The 22,391-nt window shown below is 39.2% G+C and overlaps 1 non-coding gene across 1 annotated transcript; it reads right to left on the bottom strand.

Moving 5' to 3' along the window:
* Positions 1-17,626: 17,626 nt before the first annotated feature.
* LOC117934330 lies at positions 17,627-17,733 on the bottom strand. Its single transcript, XR_004654468.1, has one exon. It is a non-coding gene; the product is annotated as a small nucleolar RNA R71 (small nucleolar RNA).
* Between the last annotated feature and the right edge of the window lie 4,658 nt (positions 17,734-22,391).

The raw sequence follows: 22,391 nt of genomic DNA on the forward strand, positions 1-22,391 counted from the left end.
CTGAGACACCAATTGGGAATGAATCAAGTAGGTAAGGCAGAGCAAAGCTTTGTGTATTACTTTCTTCAAAACTACACAAAAAGTGGTCTTTGAGGACAAGCTCCTGAGATGTCTGTGTAAATAAAATTAAAAACTATATATATGAGGTTATTCACCCTTTTTCTTACTTACTAACTAAGGAATCCTATGATTGGTGGATTACAAGGAGAGAATGGGGATTTAAACAACAAATATCTGAAGAAAAAATCTAAAAGTGTCGGTTGCAAATATCTAGAAGCACTCAGGTGGATTTCACAGCATGCAACATGGGTTGCAAGATTTCGTAAGTTGAAAGTCTCCATTTCGCAACCAAAGGCTGATTTCGCAGCTAGCTCTTTGTGATTTCGCAACTGCGAAATTGGCTTTCAGCTTGGTGCGATTGGGTTTCAATGGCTATAACTTCTTCATTTCAACTCCGATTCATGCACCGTTTAAAGTGTTAGACTTATGACTTCTCAAGCTTTGAAACGACATATAGTATGCATGAAATGGACTCCAGGAAGTACTCTAAATGTGTCTAACAGTTGCTATCATCTTGAATTCTTCATGTTAGATTTCTCTCTTTGTTTTCCCTCCTTGCATTCATGATTTGCTTTTGGAAAAGGACTATAAAGCTCCAAATCTTGGGCTATTCATGTAAATGAGCTTCCATTTTCTTTGCCATGGATTCTATAGAACTCTCCTCAATCTTGGATTGCTTTGGTGATAAAAAAAGCTATCAAAAATACCAAAACTTAACACAATTTGATTAGAATCGATTGCAAGGGTCCTTAACATGCCAATTGAGTTAAAAGGTAATAACTACTACTCAAAGATGTTTAAAAGAGTTAATTACAAGCTACAAAATAACACTTTTTTAGTAGTAATCACTCTCCCCAACCGACATATTGCTAGTCCCTTAGCAATGAAGGAGAGAAAAAGAAAAATAAACAGTAATATAATTTACAAAATCATGCTGATCACTTAAAAAAATTTGAAGTGGCATGATGATCAAACTCTCACATGGAACATTAAAGATATAAAACTTAAATTTCAACAAGAGTTATCAAATACATTGTCTAATCATAATTCATAAAGAGAAGGCATTATGAAAATTGAAGCTTTAAAATAGTTTCCACTTCCAAAGGACCAAACCTTACTCTTCCACAAAAATCTAAGTGTTACTTGATAGTTTCCGAATATAGTATGTTGAACTAATCTCCCCCCCCCAACCTAGCTCTTTTTCAACACTTAGCAAACTGACAAAATTCAATAGGCTAAGAACTCACCCTTTTGTTTCACAATTTTTTCATTGTAGGAGTACAAGGCTTAAAGGTACTCTTTTCTAAATTGTCCATGTAACGGGGGTCCATGAATGACTCCCAACCAATTAAGGTTTAGGGCATCAAGTTTTAAGGATCTTTCGACCACTAACTCCTCAGATTTTACCCCGGACATTTGAGAATGAATTTTAATACCCAAGCACCTATAGTATGTTAAACTCCACTTATTCACCCTTGTAACGAGCATTGAGGTCAGTGACTCCCAACCAATGAAGTCTTAGGGCACCATGTTTTAAAGATTTTCACCATATACCCCTCAGACCTTGCTCGGGTTTCAAGGCAAGAAAACATTTTTCTTTCTCTTTTTTTTCAAAGGCTCATTGGCCTTTTATAAGGTGTCCCAACACTATTAAGTGAGGTAAAAAATACCAAGTCTAAATTTTCCTAAGTCAAAAGGGAAATAGTTTTTCATCTTATAATCGAAACCTATTGTGCACAGTGTGTGAATAGCTTAAAGTGGAAGACATAAGGTTGAATTCAATAGAAGTTTCAACAATTCATCAACTTTAATAAGCATAATACAAATTCTAAGTCAAGTAAAAACAAAAATTCAATTTCTCTCATTTTATTTTGAGAATTTTTCCTTAATAACCATGGAGAGTAGAATAAAAACTAGAAAAAAAATTTAAAATTAAGAAAAAAGCAACAAAATTACCAAAATAACTTAGCATTTAAAATAAAAACTTCCTTCCTCAACTCTTCTTCCAACCAAGCTGAACATTGCCCTCAATGTGGCAAGAACGATTGAAATTACAAGGAGGAAGTGGTGCCTCCTGAGTGACATGGAGTTTGAGTAGAATAGGAGAAACCACATGTTTCAAAAACAACAAAAATTATGAGTAGAGGAAATAAAATAAGATTATGCCAAGTATACTAAAAAATTGATAGACATGTATTACTTTAAGAAAGTACACTATGGAGCAAAAACAAGTAATACATCCAATCCTAATATATAAAACATAAAAAACATGGGATTATGAGTTCTACTAAAGTAAAGAAATACATAAAAGAAAATAGGTAAATGATCATATGGTGGTGGTAGGATCATGTGGAGATGATGGCTCAGCTGTAGAAGTCTGAATGCTCGGGATGGATGCTTCTATCTCTCCTGTAGTTGTCTCTTTAGGGGGCATGGTTTGCTCTACTAGATAAGGATCTTGGAATGGATCTGTAGGCTCTGATGGGCCAGGTATATTGTGCTCAAGGGGCGATATAATACCCAAATGCTACTATATCTGCCTAAGGATGGCAGTATACTGGGTTTGGGTGGCGATAAGCTACTCCTGATGGGCACATATAGCCTTCATTTGCTGGGTCAGGATGCTCTGAGTAGCTGTCAATGTCTACAAAGTATGACATAAGCCTCTAAACTCTGAAATGGATATGGTAATCCTAGACTCATATGGAGGAGGCTCGGATGCAACTGGTACAACTGGCGGAGTCCCTGGTGTGACAAGAGGAGCAGAAGATGCAACCTCAAGCACAGGTCCTGTAGAGGGCACTGCAGGGGTAGGTGCTCTCATGTTCGTAGGTATCTCAACCTACTATGGCTCCTTTAGATGCTCTGGCTGTGGTCTCTGTGGATGCTCTGGTCCAGTTAGGGCTCCTGGCTCTGCATCATAGGCTGTCATACTCGTCCATTTGTCAAGAGTGAATATTTCTCGGCAAATGCGTCTACGCTCAAGTTGAGGCTCAGATGGATATCCTAAGTGTTCCAAGATTTGACAGAGCAATCTCGTGAATAGAAGTGGAATGGCATCCGCTCTCAGCAGCTTCTTCCTGTAGACCTTCTCTTCAAAGTAAAGAAGAGCGACCATGATGAGATGATGAGGGATAAAGAAAAATCCCTCTGATATCCTGAATAAGGCCTCTAGTAAAGTTCCTCTCCTCTGCACCATATGCTGAAGTAGATAGATGTTGTGGTGCAGAAGTACATCAAGAAAGAACATGCTGGGTGGGAGCTCCTTCCTCAAAAGATATGGGCGTGTGGATGTCCCCCTAGACATTATATGAACCATATCACTCTGAGAAGGATGGGCCCACACTCTATAATCCTCTAGACGTGCTGGCTCATAAGGAATGCGTAGGGCTTCTGTTATGTGTCTGGCTCCCAAGATACCATGGTGTCCGTCAATGGTGAAGTGGATGACAGTAGGATCTCGGACGTGATGTGTAGTCATACACTGATAAAAGTCTAATGCTACACGGGGATAGAAGAAATCCTCGGGAGTCATCAGGTGCTCTAAATGGTACTTATGAAGTAGATGGAATGAATCTCTGAGCTTTGTCTGAAGCCTGAAAGTCTCTCTGTCAAAACAAAGCTTGGAGTGGAATGGCCTAGCCCGGTAATCCAAATTACCCTCTATGGGTGGCTGAGTGACCATGGGTTGCCTGATAATCATGTCAGGAGTCATTCCATAGGGAATCTAAGATTCTATAGTAGGCAGTTGAGGCTCTGATGAAGGCTCTGATGGCTCTACTGGAACTGATATCCTTGCTTTCTTCTTAGGAGGGCGGCTGGCTGACTTCTTGGGACGAGATGAGCTTTCCCCTAGTGTAGTGGGTGGTCTCCTCATCTCATATTGTCTTAGAGAAGGACTCGGGGACGCTCCCTTTACTGAAGGTGGGACGACAAATGGTTGTGAAGGCTCAGTCATGGAGTCTTGCACAGGAACCACTCTCGGTGCTCTATTGTGGGTTGAGAGAGATGGGGTCTTGGCTCCTCATGTTTTGGCCATGGTTGACGTGAAGAAGCTTGAGAAAGGGTGGCCGGAGGTGCGCGTGGGGCTTTGCTTCAGACGGAGGTCTCTTGGAATCCCCTTGGAGATGGTGCTATGGTTGGGCTCAATTTTGCACCTGAGGGGGGTTTTAGTAGAGCAAATGACTGGTGTGAAATGGAATATAGAAATTTAAAGGTTCAAATTGGAATTTAAGTGACGGTTGAACTTTTCGCAGGAGAAGGCTCGTTTCGCAGCCAAGGGTCGATTTCGCAGCCAAGGGGCGATTTTGCAGCTGCGAAATGGGAGTGTGGGGCTGCAAAATGGCACTCGTGTGCCAAAGGAGTGTTTTGTAGCTGCAAAATGGTTTCCCAAAGGGTGCTTGGGCTACGGAATGATGCCTTGGATGGTTTCATAGGGGTTTTCACAGTTTCAAAATGAGGGTTTGGGCTGCGAAATGGCACACGTGTGCCTGAGAAGGGTTTTGCAGTTGTGAAAATTTTCGTAGAGGCTGGTCTTGAGGCTGCGAAATGGTTTCATAGAGGATGCTTCATTTCGTAAGGGAGCTATTTTGGCTGCGAAATTTTTCACAGGCCAATAAATTTGCGTGCTTTTGAGATCCTTTGGTTCCCTGAGACCTTCTTTCACCTCTTTTGCAATTCCTCCTAAATTTGATCATTCAAAAAGTCTAAATTACATCAAAATCATATAAATTAAAATTAAAACAGTTAATAAAGCTCATAAATTGGCAAAATTAAACAAAAATATGGACTTTGGCAAGACTAAGTCCATCTAACCCCTTTTTGGTTAGGATTTCTGTGGCTCAAGGAGGTTGACTTCCTCCTTATCTTGATTGAATGGCTCCATGAATGGTTTGAGACGATGGCCATTGACTTTAAAGGTGTTTGTGCTGTTGGAATTCAGTAGTTCCACCACTCCATTGAGATGCACTTGGTGAATAATGAAAAGGCCTGTCCACCTTGACTTCGGCTTCCAAGGAAAGATATGGAGCCTAGAGTCATAGAGTAAGACTCTTTGTCCCTTCCGAAATTCTTTGTCGGAGATTAACTAATCATGCCACCTCTTCATCCTCTGTTTTGCAGCTTTGGAATTGATGTAGGCATCATTTCTTAATTCCTCCATCTCATTAAGGTCTAAGCGCCTCTTTGCCCCGGCTTTGATCAAGTCCATGTTTACCTTCTTGATTGTCCACCAAGCCTTATATTCAACTTCCACAGGGAGATGGCATGCTTTGCCATAGACTAGGTGATAAGGAGACATGCCAAGAATAGTCTTATAAGCTGTTCTATATGCCCATAGTGAATCATGGGTCTTAACAGACCAATCACTTCTTCTCGTGTTCACCACCTTCATCAATATATTCTCAATTTCCCTGTTTGCTAGCTCAACTTGCCCGGAAGTCTGAGGGTGATAAGGTGTAGCTACCTTATGCTTCACCCCATACTTGGCTAAAAGGGTTTCGAAAGGCTTGTTGCAAAAATGAGTACCCTCATCACTGATTATGGCCTTGGGTACCCCAAACCTTGAGAAGATGTTCTCTTTGAGAAACTTAAGAACCACTCTGTGATCATTGTGTTTACAGGGGATTGCCTCTACCCATTTAGAAACATAGTCTACCCCCCACCAAAATGTAAGAGTTACCAAAAGACATTGGGAAAGGTCCCATGAAGTCAATGCCCCAAACATCAAAGAGATCAACTATTAGAATGGGGTTCATAGGCATTTGATTTCTTCGTGTTAGCTTCCTGAGCCTTTGGCATCTATCACAGCTCCTACACATGGCATGGGCATCTTTGAAGAGTGATGGCCAACTAAACCCCGATTGCAACACCTTCATGGCTGTTTTCTGAGAGGCAAAGTGGCCTCCACATGCACTCTCATGGCAATGACTGAGAATTCCTTGTTGCTCTTCTTCAGGGACACGCTTGCTTATTATTTGATCTGCACAATACTTGAAAAGGAAAGGTTCTTCCCAATAATAGGCATGAATCTTTGCAAAGAAGTGCTTCCTATCTTGTGCTTTCCACTCTCTTGGGACTTCACCAGTAACTAGATAGTTAGTAATATGAGCATACTAAGGAGTGTTTCCTAGCAACATAAGTAATTCCTCTGGAAAGTCAACATTAATAAGTAAAACATGGGAATTATGTTCTATAGCCAACCTTGAAAGGTGGTCAGCTACCACATTCTCTACTTCTTTATTATCTCTGATTTGGAGATGGAACTCTTGTAGTAAGATAATCCATCTAATCAACCTTGCTTTTGCATCTTGCTTTGTCAATAAATACTTCAAGGCTGAATGGTCAGTGAAAACAATGATGAAAGACCCTACTAGATAAGCACGAAACTTGTTTAAGGCAAACACTACAGCTAACAATTCTTTCTTTGTAGTTGTGTAGTTCCTTTGAGCTTCGTTCAATGTCTTGCTTGCATAGTAGATCACATAAGGCTTTCCATCTTCTCTTTGGCCAAGAAATGCTCCTATAGCAAAGTCATTGGCATCACACATCACTTCAAAGGGTAGTTGCCAGTTAGGAGGCCTCACTATTGGAGCAGTTGTCAAAAATTGCTTCAGTTGCTCAAAACTCTTTTGACATCTTTCATCCCATACAAACTTAGCATCTTTAGCCAATAATTCACAAAGAGGCTTTGAAAGCTTAGAGAAATCTTTTATAAACCTCCTATAAAACCCTGCATGGCCAAGGAATTGCCTTACTCCTTTTACAGTTGTTGGGGATGGAAATTTGACAATAAGTTCCACCTTTGCTTTATCAACTTCAATACCTTTCTCGGAGATGATGTGGCCAAGGAAAATTCATTGCTGTACCACAAAATGGCATTTCTCCCAATTGAGCACCAAGTCCTTTTTAATGCATCTGTTCAGAACCGCTTCCAAGTTGACTAAGCATTCTTCAAATGTACTTCCATATATGGTGATGTCATCCATGAAAACCTCCATAATTTGCTCCACCATATGACTGAAGATACTTAACATACATCATTGGAATGTTGCAGGTGCATTACATAAACCAAAAGGCATTCTTCTGTAGGCATATGTTCCAAATGGACATGTGAAAGTGGTCTTCTCCTGATCTTCAACGTCGATTTCTATTTGAAAATATCCGGAGTAGCCATCCAAGAAACAATAGAAAGGATGGCCTGAGACTCTCTCCAACACTTGATCAATAAATGGCAATGGAAAATGATCCTTCCTTGTCACAACATTCAATTTTCTATAATCAATACACACCCTCCAACCTGAAGTGAGGCGTGTAGCAACTTCTTCTCCCTTTTCATTTTTTACCACTGTGATCCCCGACTTCTTTGATACCACTTGGGTAGGACTCACCCATGGGCTATCTGATATGGGGTAGATAATACTTGCTTGAAGTAGCTTCAGAACTTCAGCTTGCACCACCTCTTGCACATGAGGATTCAATCTTCTTTGAGGTTGACGAATTGGTTTAGCTTCTTCTTCCATGTATATATGATGTGTACAGACCAAAGGGCTGATGCTTTTCAAATCAAATATTTGCCATCCTATTACTTTCTTACACCTCTTGAGAACTTCAAGTAGACACACCTCCCGAGGAGTAGTAAGAGATGAAGATATAACAATAGGGCATTTTTTATTCTCTTCTAGGTATGTATATTTCAACTCCGTGGGCAGGGGCTTCAGATTAAGCTTTGGGGTCTTCTCTTTAGCAGCTTCTTGTGCCTCCTCTTTATTGAACAAAGGTAGAATTTCTTCTCTCCTCATCCAACCTTATAGAGCAACAAGCACATTTGAGGGTTCAGGCAACCCTTCTTCAAGATCCCCAAGACTTTCATTCAACTTATCTTGCATCTTTTGATTACAATGCTCCTCCACTAGAGTGTCAATGATGCATACCTCTTCTGGGCCTTCTTCTTCTTTCAGAGTGATTGGCTTTTTGGACATATAGAAGATATTGAGCTCCAATGTCATGTTGCCAAATGTGAGTTGCATGAGTCCATTCCTACAATTTATGATTGCATTTGATGTAGCTAGGAATGGCCTTCCAAGGATGATATGAACATAATTAGTTTCCTTGACAATTGGGTCTGTGTCTGGAACAACAAAGTCTACAGGGTAGTAGAAATTGTCAACTTGAACTAAGACATCTTCAATTATCCCCCTTGGAATTTTCATTAATCTATCTGTTAGCGATAGAGTGATTGATGTTGGTTTCAATTCATCAAGTCCCAATTGCTTGTAGACAGAGTATGGTAGCAAATTCACACTTGCTCCCAAGTCTAACAAAGCTTTCTCCACTATAGTTCCTCTAATCATAATTGAGATGGTAGGGCAACCCGGATCTTTGTACTTCAAAGGAGACCTACATTGTATGATAGAACTTACTTGCTCAATCAAGAAGGCTTTCTTATTCACATTCAACCCTCTTTTGATAGTACATAAGTCCTTTAGGAATTTTGTATAAGTTGGCACTTGTTTAATCATATCTAGCAATGGGATGTTGACCTTCACCTGTCTCAATACTTCAAGAATTTGTGATGCATTTCTGATTCCCTTTTTCCCATGCAAAGCTTGAGGAAAAGGTGGAGGTGTGTGTTTCTTCATCACATCTCCCTTGGTAAGTACTTTTTCCGAAGTTGCTTTCATTGTTGAATCATGGTCCTCTTTCTCTTTATTGCTATCTTTCTTCTTTCCTTTGATTTCCTCCCTCTTCTCTGTCTCTTCTTCTTCTTCTTCTTTCTCAACATGTGGCTTGGGTGTTGGCAACTCAACCTTTTTACCACTCCTTAGAGTGATCAAGGCTTTGACATCTCTCACTTGTGAAAATTCTCCCTCATGAGTTTCCACTTCATGGATACCCTTGGGGTTTTGGTGAGGTTGAGAAGGAAATCTCCCCTTTTCTTGCATTGTGTTCAGATTAGTGAGCCTTGAGATTGAGTATTGGAGATTATCTATCTTCTGAGATAAGTCATTTTGCATTCCATCCATCCTTTTATTCAATGTATTTTTCTACACTGTCAATTCTTTGACTGAGTTGAGCATTGATAGATTTCTGATCTTCAAAAAAATCTCCCAAAACCTTGCTTAGATTCACTATTGCTTGGTCAAGATTTGAAGCTTATTGAGATGGTTGAGCTGGCTATGTATACTGAGGTGCTATTGGCTTCCAGGAGAAATTTGGATGGTTCCTCCAATTTGAGTTGTAAGTATTTCCATACGAAGCATTGTTGCTGGGCTTGAATTGTCCAATGACATTTGCTTGATCTCCAAACATTTCCCTAGCAGTTGGAATTGTAGCGCACTCCTTCACCAAGAGCTCATAAGATTGACAAATAGGACATGGCTTGACTTGCACTGGTGTTTTAGCAACTGCTCGCACTTCATATATCTTTTTCAGTTCTAGCTCCTCCAATCTTCTTGTCATAGCTGCAAACTTTGCCTTCATATCAACATCTTCATTCAAGGTGTACATCCTAGCCTTAGCATTAAAGGCATTCAGTTGAGACTTCATCTTCCCCACTTCTCCTTTGTTCGGTTCATCCCATCCCCTTGAAACTTCAGCCACATAACTCAAGAAACCCATGGCATCCTCCGTATTCTTACTCATGAAATCTCCTCCACACATTGTCTCGAGGAGTTGCTTGATTGAGGAAGACATCCCATCATAAAAGTAACTCACCAATAGCCATGTATCAAAACCATGGTGAGGACAAGCATTAATGGCTTCCATGTATCTTTCCCAACACTCATAGAATTTCTCATTCTCTTTAGCTGAGAAGTTTGAAATTTGCCTTTTCAAGCCATTTATTCTATGAGTAGGGAAAAATTTCTTGAGGAATTCAGCTTGCAAATCAGTCCAAGTCCGAATACTCCTTGGCCTTAAAGAATTAAGCAAAATCTTGGCCTTATCCTTTAAAGTAAAAGGAAATAGCTTAAGCCTCATCAAGTCGATTGAAGCTCATCCTTCTTGAAACGTATTACAAACATCTTCAAATTCCTTGATATGGGCATAGGGATTCTCACTTTCCATCCCATGGAAAGTTGGTAGAAGTGGAACAATATGCGGTCTAATTACTAGCTGTTCTGTAGGGGGCACTATACATGATGGTGCACTCATATGAGGTGGATACATGTGGTCCCTCATTGATCTGAATGCATTAGGATTGTCCTGGTGACCATGGTGACTACGCTGATCTTTAGGTGTAGCTTCCATGATGTTCAAGCTCAATTCCGATTCCTTGTTATGAGGTGTTTCAAGTTTCACAAGCCTTCCTCCACTGTCTCGTATCCAATTTGGCATACACAACTAGTATCAACTGTAACAAAAACAAAGAAACAAAAGGAAACAAAAGAAAACAAGCCTACAAAAAGACTAAGATTAACTAAAACTAAATTAAAAGATATGTTAGAATATGAACAAGTAAAAGAAACATTTAAAAGAGTTAGTAAAATGAAAGAAAAATCACCAAACTTGTGATGAAGATCACAAGTACTCTGAAAATATAATATCACTGTGAAGTTGGCACCTTCCCCGGCAGCGGCACCATTTGATTCATTCCCAATTGGTGTACCTTGATTTTTGGTCCTCAGACAGGAGTAATCAACAAAATTTATAACCTATATCACCATGTGCTAGGATAGCCTCAGCTAGTATAGAATAGTGGCTCTAGGATCGTTCACTGGGAAGGGTTTTCAACTTACAACTGATAATAATTCAAAGTTGAATTGATGCTTTTTCATTTAAAGGTTAGCTTCAAAAGAAAACATAAACTTTGGTTTAAAAAGGATTAGTTTTAAGCTAACTAAAAATAAAGTAATAGAAATTACTTATAAAGAAAAGTGTTTCTTAGAGTTTCAGGATCACTGGGGTCAGGCTCCTAATACAAAAAACAGAGTTCTGGTCACTTTAATTTTTTTCTTGCATTAGAGAATTAACATATAGTTATTTTTCTAACCGGTGCGGTACGAATGCTTCCCTTTTATGGATTCAAACACTAAATCCCTCTCACTGATTCATCTTGCAATGGCTTGTGCCTCTCACCTAGCATTTTCCATTCAAGGTGATCCTTAACCTAGGATTTCCCTTCACAAGCTTGCAAGAGATAGCTAATGGATGTCTCCATGGAGTCCAAAAGCTTACCAAGTGTTGGCTATTCTAGAAAATCTTACCTTCAAACCACTTCCCAAAGGCTCGCAAGAGATAAACTAGTGCATCTCAATGGATGGAGATCACTTGCCTTACCAAATGTTGGCCCAGGTGATTTAAAGGTGTTTTAAGTTAACTAAAAACATAGAAACCGTTAACGGGTCACACTTTCTCTTCATTAAAAGTTGAAACAACAAAACTTCCAATTTTTGCATTCGGCACCTTACCCAGCTTCCTTAGCTCCAAGAGACAAAAAGTCTAGCCACTCATTCTCTTAGGAAACATCCTCCGAGCTTGTTTGGATAGTGAGAAAAATACAATCAAAATGAGTAGGTAAGGCAGAGCAAAGCTCTGTATATTACTTCCTTCAAAACTATACAAAAGGTTGTCTCCGAGAACAAGCTCCCGAGATGTCTATGTAAAGAAAATTGCAAACTATATATATGAGGTTATTCACCCTTTGTTCTTACTTATCAACTAAGGAATCCTATGATTGGTGGATTACAAGGAGAGAATGGGGATTTAAACAACAAATATCTAAAGAAAAAAATCTAAAAGAGTCGGTCGCAAATATTTGGAAGCACTCAAGTGGATTTCACAGGTATGTAAGATGGGCTACGAAATTTCGCAAGCTGAAGGTCTCCATTTCGCAGCCAAAGGCTGATTTCACAGCTAGCACCTTGTGATTCCGCAGCTCCAAAATTGGCCTTCAACTTGGTGTGATTGGATTCCAATGGCTATAACTTCTTCATTTCAAATCCAATTTGTGCACTATTTGAAGTGTTGGATTCCTAGCTTCCCAAGCTTCAAAAAAACATATAGTATGCATGAAATGGACTCTAGAAAGTGCTCTAAATGTGTCCAGTAGTTACTATTCTCTTGAATTCTTCATGTTAGATTTCTCTCTTTGCTTTCCCTCCTTGCATTCATGATTTGCTTTTGGCAAAGGATTATAGAGCTTCAAAGCTTGGGTTCATCATGTAAATGAGCTTCCAATTGATTTTCCATGGATTCTATAGAACTCTTCTCAATCTTGGATTGCTTTGGTGATCAAAATACTATCAAAAACACCAAAACTTAACAAAATTTGATTAGAAATGATTGCAAAGGTCCTTAACATGCCAATTGAGTTAAAAGGGTAATAACTACTACTCAAAAGTGTTTAAAAGAGTTAATTACAAGCTACAAAATAACACTTTTTGAGTAGTAATCAATGAGCTCAAGACTCTATATGCTATGAACAACTTAGGGTTGTGGTTGACAAGAACGAGTCTCGGGCGTGAGCTCAAGGCTTTAGATGTTATGAAAACTCAAGGTTGTGGGTGATATGAGCTAATCCAGGTCGTGAGGTTACGGATCTGGATGCTATGAAGAACTTAAGGTATTGGAAGATATGAACAAATTGAGATTCTGTGAGCTTAGGACTTTATACGCTATGAACAACTCAAGGCTTTAAATGATATGAATGATTCTTAGTTGTGAGCCATGACTCTAAATTCTATGAACAACATAGGGTTATAGATGACATGAACGACTCCAGCTAAAGAGCTCAGGGCTCTAGATCCTATGAATAACCCAAGGTTGTGGTTGACATGAACAACTCTAGGTCATCAGCTCAGCATTCTAGATGCTATGAATAGCTCAAGGATGTGGATGACATGAACGACTCTAGGTCGTGAGCTCAAGCTCTAGATATTATGAACAATATAGGGTTGTGGTTGACATGAATGACTCCGGGTCATGAGATCACGAGCTTTAGATGCTACGAACTGCTCAGGGTTGTGGATGACATGAAGGACTCCAGGTCATGAGCTTACAACTCTAGATGCTATGGACAACTCAAGGCTGTGGATGATATGAGCTACTCTGGGTTGTGAACTCAAGGATTTAGATGCTATGAACTGCTCAAGGCTGTGGATGACATGAAAGACTTTGAGTCATGAGCTTAGGGCTCTAAATACTATGAACAACACAAGGTTGTAAATGATATGCACGAGTTTAAGTCATGAGCTTAAGGATCTAGATGCTATGAAGAGCTTAGAGTTGTGGATGATATGAACGATTATGGGTTGTGAATAAAAGGTTTTAGATGCTATGAATAAAACAAGGCTATTAATGAAATGAACAACTTTAGGTCATGAGCTCTGAGCTCTAAATGTTATGAACAACTTAAAGTTATGGATGATATGAACGACTTGGGTTCTCATGAGCTCAGGCCTTTAGAAGCTATGAACAACTCAGGTTGAGGGTGATGTGAACGATTTAAATGCAATGAACAACTTAGTGTTGTAGATAAGATGAACTACTTTACATCATGAGCATTGGTCTCAAGATGCTATGAACAACTAAGGGTTGTGGATGATTTGCATGATTCTATGGTGTGAGCTTAAAGCTCTAGATGTTTTAAACAACTTAGGATTGTGGATGATATGAACTATTCTAGGTTATGAACTCAAGGTTTTAGATGCTATGAGTAGCTCATGGTTGTGGATGGCATAAATGGTTTCAAGTGGTGAGCTCAAACCTCTAGATGCTCTAAATAGCTCAGGGCGTTGGATGATATGACCAATTATACGTCATGTGCTCAAGCCTCTAGATTCTATGAATATCTCAGGGTTGTGGATAACATGAATGACTTCGGGTTGTGAATAGAGGGCTCTAGATGCTCTAAAGAGCTTAGGTTTGTTGTTCACATGAATGACTATGGTTTGTGAGCTCCAAGCTCTATATGTTATGAATAGCTCAAGCCATTGGATGACATGAGCTACTCTGGGTCATTAGCTCATGGCTTTAGATGTTTTGAATAGCTCGGGGTCATGGATGATATGGATGAATTAGGATCCTATGAGTTCAGGTCTCTACATCATATGAACAACTTAAGGTTATTAATCATATGAATGATTCTTGGTCGTGAGCCCAAAGCTCGAAATGTTATGAAGAGTTCAGGGTTGTAGATAACATGAACAACACAATATTGTGAGCTTAGGGCTCTAGATGATATGAACAACTTAGGGTTATGGTTGACATTAATGACTATGGGTCGTAGGTTTAGGGCTCTAGATATTATGAACAACTAAGGGTTATGGATGATATGAACAACCTCAAGATCATGAGCATAGGGCTCTAAATACTATGAATAACTTAGTGTTGTGGTTCATGTGAACATCTCCGGGTCGTTAGCTCAGGATTGTAGATGCTATGAACTACTTAGGTCTATCAATGACATGAACTTCTCTAGGTCATGAGCTCAGGTCTCTAGATACTATGTACAACTCATGACGATTGATGATATGCACGATTATAGGTAATCAGCTCAAGGATATAAAAGATATGAACAACTTAAGGTTGTGGATGATATGAACAATTTTTGGTCGTGAACTCAAGGCTCTAGATGTGATGAACAATTCAAGGTTGTGGATGAAATGAACGATTATGGGTCGTGAGCTAAGGGCTCGAGATGGTATGAATAACTAAGGGTTATGGATAACATGAATGACTCTGGGTCCTGAGCTTAGGGTTATGGATCCTATGAAGAGCTCAGGGTTGTGGATGACATGAATGACATTGAGTCGTGAGCTAAGGGCTTGGGATGCTATCAACAACTCAAGGCTATGGTTGACATGAATGACTATGAGTCGTGAGCTGAGGGTTCTAGATGCTATGAGCAACCTAGAGCTATGGATGACATGAATGACTTTGAGTTGTGAGTATAGGCCTCTAGATGTTATGACTAGCTTAGGGTTGTGGATGATATGAATGATTCTCGTTCATGAGCCCATGTCCCTAAATGCTATGAATATCTCAATGCCGTAGATGACATGAATGACTTTGGGCTATGAGCTCAATACTCTAGATGCTATAAATAGCTCAAGGTTGTGGTTGACATGAATGACTTCGATCGTGAGCTTAGGTGATTACTACTCAAAAAGTGATATTTTATAGCTTGTAATTAACTCTTTTAAAACACTTTTGAGTAGTAGTTATTACCTTTTAATTCAGTTGGCATGTTAAGGACCCTTTCAATCATTTATAATCAAATTGTGTTAAGTTTTGGTGTTTTTGATAGCTTTTTTTATCACCAAAGCAATCCAAGAATGAGGGAGATCTTTGTATAGTTCATGGCAAAGCAAGTTGAAGATCAAATTCATGAAGAAACTAAACTTTAGAGCTTTATAACCCTTTCTCAAAGCCAAATGAGAATGCAAGGAAGAAAATCACAGAAGAAATCAACCATCCAACAATTTTGCAAGTTGTGGAATCCAACTTGTGAAATTTTCGCAACATACGAAATAGGAAGAGGAAAGGAATCGTTGTAGGACAGAGAGCTAATAAGTTGCAGGACAATTTCGCAACTTGCGAGGAACTTGCAAAATTTTCGCAAGTTGCATTTGAACTTGTGAAATCCATCTGTAATCTGAGATATTTGCGCACCGACTCCGTTTGCTATTTATCTTTAGATATTTGTGTGTAAATCCCTATTTTCTCCTTGTAACCCACCAATGACAAGTTTTCTTGGTTGGGAAGTTAGCAGGAGGGGTGAATAGCCTCTCTATACAATATCTATTGTAATTTTCTTTTTAAAAGAGCTCTCTCAAGAATTTCTCTCAGGGATACGAACTTTGTATAGTTTAAAAATAAATAAATACACAGAGCTTTGCTTTGCCTTACCCACTCATTTTGTTTTCTCTTTTATTTATTTTTTATTTTTTCTAGCAAATCAAACTCTAAGGATGTTTTCCCAGAGGATGAGTGGCTAAGCTTTTTTGGTTCTTGGAGTAAAGGAAGCTAGGTAAGGTTTCGAATGCAAAAGTGGAAGTTTTGTTGTTTCAGTTTTTAATGAAGAGAAAGTGTGACCTATTAATGGTTTTTATCTTTTTAGTTAACTTAAAATAACTTAAAATCACATGGGCCAACACTTGGTAAGGCAAGTGGACTCCGTCCATTGAGTTCCACTAGTTTATCTCTTACGAGCCTCTGGGAGGTGGTTTAAAGGTAGGATTATCTAGAATAGCCAACACTTGGTAAGCTTTTGGACTCCCAGGAGACATCCACTAGTTATCTCTTGCGAGCTTTTGACGGGTAATCCAAGGTTAAGGATCACCTTGAATGGCAAATGCTAGGTGAGAGGCATGAGCCATTGCAAGATGATTCAGTGCTAGAGATTTGGTGTTTGAACCCTTTAAGGGGAAGCATCTGTACCACACCGGTTCAGGAAATAACTATATGTTAAATCCCTAATGCAAGGAAAAGATCCAAGTGACCGGAATCTCTCTTTTTGTATAAGGAACCTGAGCCTAGTGATCTAAAACTCCAAGAAGCACTTTTCTTTATAAGTAATTTCAATTACTTTATTTTTGGTTTCACTTAAAACCAACCTTTTCACACATACTTATGTTTTCTTTTAAAGCTAACCTTGAAAAGAAAAAGCACCAATTCAGTTTTTGAACTAATATCAATTGTAATTTGAAAACCTATCCTTATAGACGATCATAGAGCCACTATGCTATGCTAGCTAATGCTACCCTAGTATATGGTGAAATAAGTTTACAAATTTTGTTGATTACTCCTGTCTGAGGACCGAAATCAGAGTACACCAGTTGATTGAACACCAATCAACAGGGCATACACCAGTTGGGCACGAATCAAATGGTGTCATTGCCGGGAATGGTGCCAACTTTACAGTGATATAACCTTTTCCTAAACACTTGTGATCTTCATCACAAGTTTGGTGACTTTTCTTTTATTTTATTAACTCTTTTTAATTGTTTCTTTTACTTGTTCATATTTTAGCCTATCTTTTAATTTAGTTTTTAGTTAATCTTAGTTTTTTTTTAGTATTGTTTTCTTTTGTCTTCTTTGTTTCTGTTACAGTTGTTACTAGTTGTTTATGCCATATTGGATATGAGACAGGGGAGGAAGACTTGCGAAAATTGAAACACCTCACGAAACAGAGTTGGAATTGTGCTTGAACATCATGGAAGCTACATCTAAAGATCAGCATAGTCACCATGGTTAGCAGGACAATCCCATTGCATTCAGATCAATGAGGGACCACATGCATCCACCTCGTATGAGTGCACCATCATGCATAGTGCCTTCTATAGAGTAGCTAGTAATCAGACCGCATATTATGCCACTTCTACCTACTTTCCATGGGATGGAAAGTGAGAATCCCTACGCGCATATCAAAAAATTTGAAGATGTTTGTAATACATTCCAAGAAGGCGGAGCTTCAATCGACTTGATGAGGCTAAAGCTATTTCCTTTCACTCTGAAGGATAAGACCAAAATTTGGCTTAATTCTTTAAGGCCAAGGAGTATCCGAACTTGGACTGATTTGCTAGCTAAATTTCTCAAGAAAATTTTCCTTACTCATAGGACCAATGGGTTGAAAAGGCAAATTTCAAACTTCTCAGCTAAGGAGAATGAGAAATTCTATGAGTGTTGGGAGAGATACATGGAAGCTATCAATGCTTGTCCTCACCATGGCTTTGATACATGGCTATTGGTGAGCTACTTTTATGATGGTATGTCTTCCTCAATGAAGCAACTCCTAGAGACTATGTGTGGAGGAGATTTCATGAGTAAGAATTCGGGGAAGCCATGGATTTCTAGAATTATGTTGTTGAAGTTTCAAGAGGATGGGATGAACCGAACAAGGGAGAAATGGGAAAAATGAAGTCTCAACCAAATGCTCTTAAAGCTAAGGCTGGGATGTATACCTTGAATGAAGATATTGACATAAAAGCAAAAGTTTCAGCTATGACAAGAAGATTGGAAGAGCTAGAACTGAAAAAGATACGTGAAGTGCAAGCCATTTCTAAAACACCAATGCAAGTTATGCCTTGTTCCATTTGTCAATCTTATGAGCACTTGGTGGAGGAGTATCCTATAATTCTAGCTGTTAGAGAAATGTTTGGAGATCAAGCAAATGTTATTGGACAATTCAAGCCTAATAACAATGCTTCATATGGAAATACCTACAATTCAAATTAGAGGAACCATCCAAATTTCTCCTAAAAACCAAGAGCACTTTAGTACACGCAACTAGGCCAAGCATCTCAACAAGCTTCAAATCTTGAGCAAGCAATAGTGAATCTAAGCAAGGTCGTGGGAGATTTTGTTGGAGACCAGAAATCCATCAATGCTCAACTCAGTCAAAGAATCAACACTGTAGAGAATACGTTGAATAAAAGGATGGATGGAATGCAAAATGATCTATCTCAGAAGATAGATAATCTCCAATACTCAATCTCAAGGCTCACCAACCTTAACACAGTGCAAGAGAAGGGAAGGTTTCCTTCTCAACCTTACCAAAACCCCAAGGGTATCCATGAAGTGGAGGCTCATGAGGGAGAATCTTTACAGGTGAGGGACGTCAAAGCCATGATCACTCTAAGGAGTGGTAAAGAGGTTGAGCTGCCAACACCCATGCCACATGATGAAAGAGAGAGTGAAAAAGAGACAAAGAAGAGGGAGGAAATCAAAGGAAATAAGAAAGAGAGCAGTGGAAGGAAAGAGGACCATGATTCAACAGTGAATGAAGATTCGAAGAAGATAGTTATCAATGGAGATGTGATGAAGAAACACATGCTTCCACCTTTTCCACAAGCTTTGCATGGGAAAAAGGGAATAAGCAATGCATCAGAAATTCTTGAAGTGTTGAGGCAAGTGAAGGTCAACATCCCATTGCTAGACATGATCAAACAAGTGTCGACTTATGCAAATTTCCTGAAGGACTTATGCACTATCAAAAGAGGGTTGAATGTGAATAAGAAAGCCTTCTTGACTGAGCAAGTGAGTGCCATCATACAGTGCAAGTCTTCAGTGAAGTACAAAGCCCTACCATCTCAGTGATGATTGGAGGAAAGTTAGTGGAAAAAGCTTTGTTGGACTTGGGGGCAAGTGTGAATTTGCTACCATACTCTGTCTACAAGCAACTGGAACTTGGTGAATTGAAGCCAACATCAATCACTCTATCTCTAGCAGATAGATCAGTGAAGATTCCAAGAGGGATGATTGAAGATGTCTTAGTTCAAGTTGACAATTTCTACTATCCAGTGGATTTTGTTGTTCTTGGTACGGACCCAATTTTCAAAGAAACTAATTATGTTCCTATCATACTTGGAAGACCATTCCTAGCTACATCAAATGCAATCATCAATTGTAGGAATGGACTCATGCAACTCACGTTTGACAACATGACATTGGAGCTCAATATCTTCTAATAGTGCAAGAAGCCAATCAATCCGGAAGAAAAAGAAGGTTTAGAAGAGGTGTGCATCATTGACACTTTAGTGGAGGAGCATTGTAATAAGAAAATACAAGAGAAGTTGAATGAGAGTCTTGGGGATCTTGATGAAGGGTTACCTGAACCCTCAGAATTGCTTGCTACTTTATCATATTGGAGGAGGATAGAATAAATTCTACCTTTGTTCAATGAGGAGGAGGCACAAGAAGCTGTTAAAGAGGAAGCTCCAAAGCTTATTCTGAAGCCACTACCCACGGAGTTGAAGTATGCATACCTAGAAGAGAATAAGAAGTGCCCTGTTGTTATATCTTCATCTCTTACCACTCCTTTAGAGGAGTGTTTACTTGAAGTTCTTAGGAGACCCTATTGTTATATCTTCATCTCTTACCACTCCTCTAGAGGAGTGTTTACTTGAAGTTCTTAGGAGATGTAGGAGTGTTTACTTGAAGTTCTTAGGAGATGTAAGAAAGCAATAGGATGGCAAATATCTGAATTGAAAGGTAGCAGCCCTTTAGTCTATACACATCATATATACATCGAAGAAGAAGCTAAACTAGTTCATCAACCTCAAAGAAGATTGAATCCTCATATGCAAAAGGTGGTGCGAGCTGAGGTTCTTAAGCTACTTCTGGCCGATATTATCTACCCCATATCAGATAGCCCATGGGTGAGTCCTACTTAAGTAGTGCCAAAGAAATCAGGGATCACAGTGGTGAAAAATGATAAAGGAGAAGAAGTTGCTACATGGCTCAGTTCAGGTTGGAGGGTGTGTATTGATTATAGAAAATTGAATGTTACGACAAGGAATGATCATTTTCCATTGCCATTTATTGATCAAGTGTTGGGGAAAGTCTCAGGCCATCCTTTCTATTGTTTCTTGGATGACTATTCCGGGTATTTTCAAATAGAAATTGATGTTGAAGACCAGGAGAAGACCACTTTCACATGTCCATTTGGAACATTTGCCTACAAAAGAATGCCTTTTGGTTTATGCAATGCACCTTCAACATTCCAACGATGTATGTTAAGCATTTTCAGTGATATGGTGGAGCGTATTATGGAAGTTTTTATGGATGATATCACCATATATGGAAGCACATTTGAGGAATGCTTGGTCAACTTGGAAGTTGTTTTGAACCGATGCATTGAAAAGGACTTAGTGCTTAACTGGGAGAAATGCCATTTTATGGTACGTCAAGGAATTGTCCTTGGACATATCATCTCCAAGAAAGACATTGAAGTTGATAAAGCAAAGGTGGAACTTATTGTCAAATTGCCATCCCCTACAACTATAAAAGGAGTACGACAATTCCTTGGCCATGCTGGGTTCTACAGAAGGTTTATTAAGGATTTCTCTAAACTTTCAAAGCCTCTTTGTGAACTATTGGTGAAGGATGCTAAATTTGTATGGGATGAGAGATGTCAAGAGAGTTTTGAGCAACTAAAGTAGTTCTTGACAACCGCTCCAATAGTGAAGGCTCCTAACTGGGAACTACCTTTCGAAGTGATGTGTGATGCCAGTGACTTTGTTATAGGAGTTGTTCTTGGTCAAAGAGAGGATTGAAATCCCTATGTGATCTATTATGCAAGCAAAACATTGAATGAAGTGTAAAGAAACTACACAACCATAGAGAAAGAATTGTTGGCTGTAGTTTTTGCCTTGGACAAATTTCGTGCTTATCTGGTAGGGTCTTTCATTGTGGTTTTCACTGACCACTCAGCTTTGAAGTACTTATTGACAAAGCAAGATGCAAAAGCAAGGCTGATTAGATGGATTCTCTTACTACAAAGTTCAATCTCCAAATCAAAGATAGGAAAAGAGTGGAGAATGTGGTAGCTGACAACCTTTCAAGGTTGGCTATAGCGCATAATTCTCATGGTTTGCCTATTAATGATGATTTTATGGAGGAATCACTCATGTTGTTAGAAGATGCTCCTTGGTATGCTCATATTACTAACTATCTAGTTATTGGTGAAGTTCCAAGTGAGTGGAAAACACAAGATAGGAAACACTTCTTTGCAACAATTCATGCCTACTATTGGGAAGAACCTTTTCTTTTCAAGTATTGTGTAGATCAAATAATAAGGAAGTGTGTCCCTGAACAAGAGGAACAGGGGATCCTCAGTCATTGCCACGAAAGCGCATGTGGAGGCCACTTTACCTCTTAAAAAATAGCCATGAAGGTGTTGCAATCAGGTTTCAGTTGCCCATCACTTTTCAAAGATGCTCACACCATGTTTAGGAGTTGTGATAGATGCCAAAGGCATAGGAAGTTAACACGTAGGAACCAAATGCTTATGAACCCCATTTTAATAGTTGATCTTTTCAATTTTTAGGGTATTAACTTCATGGGACCTTTCCCTATGTCTTTTGGTAACTCTTACATTTTGGTGGGGGTAGACTATGTTTCTAAATGGGTTGAGGCAATCCCGTGTAAACACAATGACCACAGAGTTGTTCTCAAGTTTCTCACAGAGAACATCTTCTTAAGATTTGGGGGTCATAATTAGTGATGGAAGTACTAATTTTTGCAATAAGCCTTTTGAAACTCTCTTAGCCAAGTATGGGAGGAAACACAAGGTAGCTACACCTTACCACCCTTAGACTTCTAGGCAAGTTGAGTTCGCAAACAGGGAAATCAAGAATATATTGATGAAGGTGGTGAACACGAGCAGAAGAGATTGGTCTGGTAAGCTCCATGATTCACTATGGGTATACAAAATAGCTTACAAGACTATTCTTGGCATGTCTTCTTATCGCCTAGTCTATGGCAAAGCATGCCATCTCCTTGTGGAAGTTGAATACAAGGCTTGGTGGGCAATTAAGAATGTAAACATGGACTTGAACAGAGTCGGGATGAAGAGGTGCTTGGACTTTAATGAGATGGAGGAATTGAGA

The sequence above is a fragment of the Vitis riparia genome, chromosome 16 (genome assembly GCF_004353265.1).
Source record: "Vitis riparia cultivar Riparia Gloire de Montpellier isolate 1030 chromosome 16, EGFV_Vit.rip_1.0, whole genome shotgun sequence".
In the NCBI taxonomy this organism is placed as follows: domain Eukaryota; kingdom Viridiplantae; phylum Streptophyta; class Magnoliopsida; order Vitales; family Vitaceae; genus Vitis; species Vitis riparia.